General features: G+C 38.5%; 1 pseudogene; it reads left to right on the top strand.

The window, feature by feature from the left end:
- Positions 1 to 306: 306 nt before the first annotated feature.
- On the top strand, positions 307 to 6,941 carry LOC149015985 (caffeic acid 3-O-methyltransferase-like; annotated as a pseudogene).
- Positions 6,942 to 8,721: the final 1,780 nt, after the last annotated feature.

The following is an 8,721-nucleotide window of genomic DNA, read 5'->3' as shown; positions in this document are numbered from 1 at the left end:
TTGTTCTATGGCGCACGACAGAAGCAAAATTGATTAAATACGTGCATCGTTCAAAAATTTATTGAAGTTAGGCTTTGTATAGAAGTCATTAGAGCTAGGGGCATTATTCTACTCTTGAGAAATGTCTATCATGTGAAATCGAAATTGCGGTTGAGATTTCGATTGTCGGTGATATATAAACAATGGATATATATACCCCCATTAGAGCTCCTCCAAGAGAAGGAAGAAGAGGGGGATTGTCTGTGTACGTGGTTGATATTAATCAAACTCAGAAACACCAAAATCCCAAAAGTCAAGCAGTAAACAATGACTTCAGGGGAAGAGCGGAGGTCGCTGAGCAAGGAAGAGGAGGAGGAAGCATATATGTTTGCCATGCTATTGACCAACTTTTCTGTGCTGCCCATGGTGCTGAAAGCTGTTGTTGAACTCGGCATTTTGGAGATCATTGCCAAGGCAGGCCCAGGAGCACAACTGTCGGCATCGGAGATCGCCGCTCAACTGCCCACGCAAAACCCAGAAGCTCCGCTGATGCTGGATCGCATGTTGCGCCTTCTGGTCACCCACTCCATCCTCAGTTGCTCTCAGACCACCACCCTTGACGGCGGCAGCGCCCAGAGGCTCTACGGTCCTGCTCCAGTGTGCAAGTTCTGTTGAGGTATTTGAGTCATACCCAACTTGTGTTGAGGTACTCAAGTTATACCCAACTTATTGTTGAGGTATTTGAGTCATACTCAACTTATGTTCTAATATGAGCCATCAGATTAGTTACGATCTAACGGTGTAATGGGCCTTTGTAGGAGAGTCCAATTACCAATAGACTTCAGTATTTATACTATAAATACTAGTTGGAAGCAGCGGTCTGGGTATTCCAAACTAGATACTCAGGGTGTAATGCTTTAAGCAACCTCATGCTTAAACCCTAACCCTAACAATCTTAAAGCATTAAGAATTTTTTTGTGTTAAGAAGGATTTGTTAGTAATCTATCTAGAAGAGGCATCCAAGGGCTGCGATGACAGGAGCTGCAGGTTTGTGTGGCTTGAATGAGAAGGATCAAGCCTCTGACAGGAATTCTGCTTATGGTATATCCTTCTTGCACTCTCCGCTCTTCATACAGTTTTTATTTTTCTAGTACTTTATTTCCAGGTTGGAATTCTAAAACTGGAGCTAATCAGTACTCGTAGAACTGGACAATAGAATACTAGTGTGAGTTTTCTTATTTCTTCATGATTACTGATGTTTTTTTGTTTTAAACTATTGAGTTTTAACAAAACAGTGAATCAATATTTGTCATGTGTGACGGAATGAAAAAGAAAAAAAGGAAAAGAAAGTGTTAATGGTGACCTTTTTTGTTATTGTGCATTGATGTGCCAAATTGAATTTTAATTCTTTTCTTGCTTTTGGCATGATAGTTTTTGGACAATGCACTGAATTTCAAGGTGTGACTGACTTCTTCTTGCATTCTGTTTTTAAAACATTATTTTTTAAAAGGAGTGGATTGATTGCATTCACATGTCATTGCAAATCAGTTTGCTTCGTTATCCGAACCAGGTGCCGGTAGCTCAAGTCCTCCTTTTAGGAGGCAATGTTTTGATTGTTTTAGCGAACAGGTGTCCGGATCATCACACAGATGAGCTTGTAGAAGATTTCAAGTATTCCAAAGGAGATGGCGTCACCGTCATCATCCATATATTCGGAACAAACCACCAGAGCTGATTCCTGAAGAGAATCTCCTTTTTTGTTTCGTTTTTCCTTCTGTTGTGGGAAGATGATGAACCACGATAGTACAAACGTAACGCATCAATCAGGTCAAACTGACAGACCTATTGAATGCACATGATACCTCACTGTTTTTGCCTCTTCCATGCGAATAATTGAGAAAAAAAAATTGAGGAAACCGAATAGTTTTTTGGTTTATCGAATTGCTTTTACATCAGATTGATGGGCTGCCTTGGTTCGCTTGATTATCCAACTTGGCCAATGTTGGTCTATTTTACATCAGATTGATGGGCTGCCTTGGTTTGCTTGATTATCAACTTGACCAATATGGTAATTTTTTTTGTTTAAACAAAGCCATGTGTAAGTCAAGGTTTGTTTCCATTTATTGGTATCAGGTAATGATTGTTTTTTGGAAGATTAATAGGATGTGATGAAATGCTCTCTTATTTTTCTCCTTTAGATTCTTTTATATAATTATATATAAAAAGAAAAAATTTGTTATGGAATCTGGAATATGATTTCTCTTTACGTTAAGTGGTTGGGTTTGTTAGCCCCTTCTTGTAGTTTATATGCATGGTATATTAGATGGGTAACATTTGATCGAAAGACTCAAATTGAATCCTTAAGCCATGAAATTTGAAATAGGAGACCCATCTTGTTTGGGTTACTATTTATTATACGTTTCTTTTGTTAATATACAAAAAGAAAGGATTCAATTAAAGTGAACAAAGTGATGGCTTTATCACTGTCGAAATCCAGAAAGAAACTGCCACTTACTAATGACCAAGTTAGAGACCTTCATTGGGTCTAAAATTAGTGCAAGAAAGTGAAGAAATTTTTTTTTGTTCCATATCAAGTTATTCATATCGGTTTTTCTTGTAGATTCTGATAGAGTGAATGATATGGATTATAAAGCCTACATGAACAAACTTGAAAAGTATGTCATAAAAGGTTTCGAATATAAAGACTATAAATTAATTTAGTCATTTGATCTTAAATAAGCACATAGATTATGACACAAAAAATTTGACAAAATAAGTAAATAGTTTTGGTTTCAAATGAGTAACTCTGATAAATGCCTTTACTATAAGTCTGTGTCGAATAAGGTCATAATTATTTGCTTACATGTAGACGACATGCTTATTCTTGGTTCTGATTATTCTGTAGTGAGTGAAATCAAAGAAACCTTAGCTAAAGAATTTGACATGACGGATCTTGGTGTTGTAGACATCTTTCTTGGCATGAAAGTAAGTTTTTCTAGATAGGGAATTACCTTAACCAATCTAGTTGTATTGAAAAACTACTTTCTAGATGGAGATACAATGGATGCAAATCAGTAGAGGCACCATATGATTATAACAGCCTGTATCAAAAGATGGTAAAGTTGTGAATCAGTTAAAATATTCTAAACTAATTGGTAGTCTTATGCATGCAATGAGTTGCACTAGGCCAGACATAGCCTATACAGTAGGCATGCTGAGTTGTTTCATATGTAATCCTAGTACAGAGCACTGGAATGCCCTCAAAAGATTAATGAGATATCTTAAGGGTACTACAAACTATGCTCTTCTTTAATTTGGACATCCTCAAATTTTGGAAGGATAATTTTGATGCATCTTATTGCTCAGAAATATGAACAACAATCTACTAGTGATTATTCTTACACTAGGTGAATTGGTTATTAAAAAAGAAATCCAATAGATGAACTGTAATGTTCTGAGTTCTATCTTTTATGGAATCAGAATTATATTCTCTAGCCTCAGGAGAGATAAGGTAGAGAGCGGATAAAAGATCTGATCCTGGATATTCCTATGATTAGCTTGAAGTTTGTTTTGTGATAATCAAGCAACAACAATGATAGCTAATACCTCACTCTTTAATGGTAAGAGGAGACAAATTAGGCTAATGCAGGTTGTGCTGAATTATCTAATAAAACAAGAAGTGATCACTTTAGTTGATCAATATAGAACATGGCAGATGCCCTTACAAAGGGATTGAAATACAAATCGAACATTCAAAATTGTGGGGGAGATGGGATTAAAGACCTTATAGATAGATAGGTTTTAATCCAATTTCATGTTATTTTGAATTGTTCGAATTTCATCTAGCCATAGTTAGCATTCATGACAATTTGTCTATTTCAGATAATTTGGCAAGATTGTGGAGTATAGAGGTTTGTGAAATCATTCCACATTGATGATATAACAGCCTTTGTATGAAGTTTGATTACCTTATTATTCCATTCAAGGAATATGAAAATTGTTGATATGTTTCGATGATGTTATTGTTATCTTTATATCATTCCACATCTGATGATATGTCTTCCATAGAAAGGTTTATCATTCCAAATTTGATGATATAACAAATAAACTATGTTGGACACGATAACTCTAACATTCCAAATAGAAACATGGAATGGTTCTTTGTAAAAGAAACCATTTAGATCTTGTTCTTGTACAGAAACTTGATGAGAATGCAAATTATATTGAACATGATTTCAAATAGAAACATGGAATGGTTCTTTGTTAAAGAAACCATTTAGATCTTGTTCTTGTATAGAAACTTGATGAGAATGCAAATTATGTTAAACATGATTTCAAATAGAAACATGGAATGATTCTTGTAAAAGAAACCATTTAGATCTTGTTCTTGTATAGAAACTTGATGAGAATGCAAATTATGTTGAACATGATTTCAAATAGAAACATGGAATGGTTCTTGTAAAAGAAACCATTTAGATCTTGTTCTTGTATAGAAACTTGATAAGAATGCAAATTATGTTGAACATGATTTCAAATAGAAACATGGAATGGTTCTTGTAAAAGAAACCGTTTAGATCTTGTTTTTGTATAGAAACTCTATGAGAATGCGAATGATTTTTCAGTCATCATGTGGGTTGTACTAAGTTCTTTTGATTGAGCTAGATACTTATACAAATGATTGAATTCATATATTATGAAATTCATATTTTGGTAAATTTGCAATGGATGACAAAAATGGAGGAGCGAATCCAATCCTCTGGCTTGATGGAAAGATTTACTTGACAAGTAAAATCACTCAAAGCTGTCAGGATGGATCTCGATAGGAAATATTCACTTTAAGAGTAAATCGTTCAAGGATGCAAGGAACAGCTGTATTGTTCTTTGTGAGAATAAGTAATTCAATCCAAGAAGAACTTCTAATTAGATTGGGTTTAGATTTGTTCTAAAACTCATGTTTTGATTCAAAATGTTCTTTTGGATTTTATTGAATACTATTCTCTTTTGGAAAGTTATGAATGATTCTGAATTGATTTTGAACATTACATTTTTGGGACTAATGCTAGAGCCATATGTAGAACATAGGAGGAGATTGTTGAGGTATTTGAGTCATACCCAACTTGTGTTGAGGTACTCAAGTTATACCCAACTTATTGTTGAGGTATTTGAGTCATACTCAACTTATGTTCTAATATGAGCTATCAGATTAGTTACGATCTAACGGTGTAATGGGCCTTTGTAGGAGAGTCCAATTACCAATAGACTTCAGTATTTATACTATAAATACTAGCTGGAAGCAGCGGTCTGGGTATTCCAAACTAGATACTCAGGGTGTAATGCTTTAAGCAACCTCGTGCTTAAACCCTAACCCTAACCCAACCCCCACCCCCACCCCCCCCCCCCCCCCCCCCCCCCCCCCCAACACCAAAAACAAGCTACCATCGGGGAGGAGGGTAGTTTTATTTTTTTTTGGGTGGCCCCCCCACCCCCACCACCCACCCCCCCCTTCCCTTCTCCTCCCCCCCGCCCCCCCCCCCCCCCCAACCCCCCCCCCCCCCCCCCCCCCCCCCCTCCCCCCCCCCCCCCCCCCCCTCCAAACCACCACCCCCGCCCCCCCCCCCTCCCCCCCCCCCCCCCCCCCCCTCCCCCCCCCTTTCCTTTTCCTTCTCCCCCCCCCCCCCCCCCCCCCCCCCCCCCCCCCCCCCCAACAAACCCCCCCCCAAAGAGGTTTTTTTTTTTCCCCCCCCCCCCCCCAACGCCCCCCCCCGGAAAAAAATCTAGGAGAAGGGACACGAGGAATGTTGATGCTGATGTCTATTTTTGGTCAAAGATAAATTACACCTAAACAAAGATGAAAACACGCATGTGACTTCTCATGAAAAGCGAGAAAAAAGTACTCTTTTTCCATAGATAGATCTAATAGTTGGGTCAACCCCCAACTGAAATCTTTTGTTTGAATAAGATGATGTTCCCGCCGGAAAGTTTTGTTGGGTTCGGGCGGCAGCCATTCCCCAGATTGGGCATGTTGCAACTTAGTTCAGGAGATTAAACTTTTGAATTCTAATCTTGAACTTGTTATTTTTCGCTTTGTTGCTAGACAGACAATACTCTTGCAGACTCTTTAGCTTGTGGAGCTAGACTATTTGGTTTAATCAGTTTTGGTGGCACGTTCCACCCCTCTTTTGTTGTTGATAACTCTTACCTCACCTCCAGAATGTTCGTATGGAGAGTTTAATATAATTTTTTTTTGGACAAGGAAAAAAATTAACTAGGAACTGTTGTAGGTACAACTTGAGAGATGCAGTGTTGGAAGGTGGAATCCCGTTCAACAAGGCCCATGGGATGATAATGTTCGACTACAATGGCACAGATCTGAAGTTCAACAAGGTTTTCAATAAGGGAATGTCCAACCACTCCACCATTACCATGAAGAAGATATTAGAGACCTATGAGGGCTTCCAGGGCCTCAACTCCCTAGTGGACGTGGGAGGAGGAGTGGGTGCCACCCTCAACATGATTGTCTCCAAGTACCCATCCATGAGTCTAGTCATCAACTTTGACCTGCCCCATGTCCTAGCGGATGCCCCCCCTACGCCGGCATCCAACACGTTGGTGGCGACATGTTCGTCAGTGTTCCCAAAGCTGATGCAATCTTCATGAAATGGATCTGCCATGATTGGAGTGACCAACACTGCCTCAAATTGCTCAAAAACTGCTACGATGCTTTACCACAACATGGCAAGGTCATCGTCGTCGAGGGTATTCTCCCAGCCAACCCAGAGGAGACGTCATTTGCTGCCAAGACCCAAATCCACACAGACATCGTCATGTTGGGACACCATGAAGGTGGTAAAGAGAGAACCGAGTGGGAGTTCCAGGCCCTAGCCAAGAGGGCTGGCTTCCCCGGCTTCCGAGTTGCATGCTATGCTTTCAACACTTACGTTATGGAGTTCTTCAAGAGCTAGCTCGTTGGTCTAAAGTCTAAACCACCTCCAAGGTCCAACTTGTCCCTCTTAATTTGCGTGAATACATTACATCTAATTAAGCAATGGGATAATTATTGTTGCCTCCTAAATTATATCTTAGTTACTAAAGGGACCCTATTCTTTACGAAATTACTATTGCCCGTTTAGTTCTAATGGTATTAAAGAGACTGTTATAGTTGGATGTTTAATTTCTATTTTGCCTGTTTAGAATTAAGAAGCCAAAAGACAATATTATCCTCATTTAGAAAAACCATTTGAATTACCAATTTTACATTGGTATTCTTGTCATTTTGGATCCCAAAAAAGCAGATTTGACAAGCTAAAACTGGATGAAATCTTTAACTAAATACAGGTTTGCTTGATTGGTAAGACCAACACCTCTTTGTAACGAGTTCGTGACTTCGACCCTTCTGTAAACCACCCCCCCCCCCAAAAAAAATAATAAATAAAAGAAAAGGATATGGTGGAGAGTGTCAAAGTCACTAACTTTGATTTGGGAAAAGAAAATTGAAGTACTAAAAATTAAACTACAACTTCTTTAACAGGTGAATCTTTTTCTTGAAGTACTAAACCGAACCTGTAGAACTCGTCTTCTGTATCCTAACAAGTTAGATCTGGTGTAGGCAACAACCATTTCTGTAAATGAGAGGAAATTGTAGGTTGTGCTGAACTTAGCTACAGTTGTTGTGCAAATATTGTTTCGACGTATAGACCTAGAAATGAATGATTCTACTGCCAGCTACATACTTCAGCAGTGGTTGAAGCTTCAAAACCCCATGAGATCATAGTTGCAACTTCCCTTATGATTCTCAAGGTTGGAACTTGGACGTCCGAATTATCGGAGGAAACTCTGAAACCCTATAAGTGTCATACTTAAACATAAGATAAGATGATGTTGGATTGAAACCATCTCAGGTTTCTTGTCATTTAGATTGAGGTCTTAAATTTGTCTTTTCTCAGGGGCTACAAACAACTATTACCTGTGAGAGACGAGATAAGAGCCTCTCTCATGATTATCAAAGTTGCCCTACCAATGCAAATGTAAAACGAAGAGAGACGGAGGTTTTCCCCCTCTTTCAGTAGGAAGAATACGAGTTTCTTATATTTTCTCTTTGTATTTGATTTTTTGGGTAGGATTTTCTCTTTTTATTTTGATTAGAGAAGAAGATTGTTACGATCCTAGTTAAGGATAGGGTGATATGTGGGTAAATTGTATGGGAATCTAGATTGGTAGGTCATTTTAGAAGTAAAGAATGGGTTGGGAATACTAGGGTAATATGGTCATAAGAATAAGGAGGATTTCCTAAACTATAAATGTGATAACGAGAGCTATCGAAACTAAGTGAAGAATCTTTTCCCCAATTCCTAACTATCTATCTCTCCTCTTTGTGTGTGTCTTCTTTCTCAACTCCTAGGTTCTTCTAATCTGTCGTTCTTCCCCTATGGATTTCTTCTCTTTTCTAGGCTCTTAACACCAGTACGTATCATTTAGATGTATGTTTCTCTACTATATAGAATCACGTGGGATGCTAGGTTTAGCTACTTATGTTGTTCCTTTTGAACTCTGCTCTCCAAAGAACAGGGATGAAGTGTTCATAGCAGCAATGTCTAGAGCCATTAGCCAACTTGTTGAGCAATTTTCATGGATTTGTTATGTAGATGGAAATGCTAGTTCCATAGAAAAGATTTTGTTTTTTTTTGGGTAAATTGCATTCATTCAGAAAAGCAAGACAAAAACAGGCAGCCCTGAGCACAAAGG

The sequence above is a fragment of the Hakea prostrata genome, chromosome 5, assembly GCF_041222555.1.
Source record: "Hakea prostrata isolate BN-2017 chromosome 5, UWA_Hpros_2, whole genome shotgun sequence".
NCBI lineage: Eukaryota > Viridiplantae > Streptophyta > Magnoliopsida > Proteales > Proteaceae > Hakea > Hakea prostrata.
Note: the sequence above shows the minus strand (reverse complement) of the source record. Positions and strands in the feature narration are given on the sequence as shown.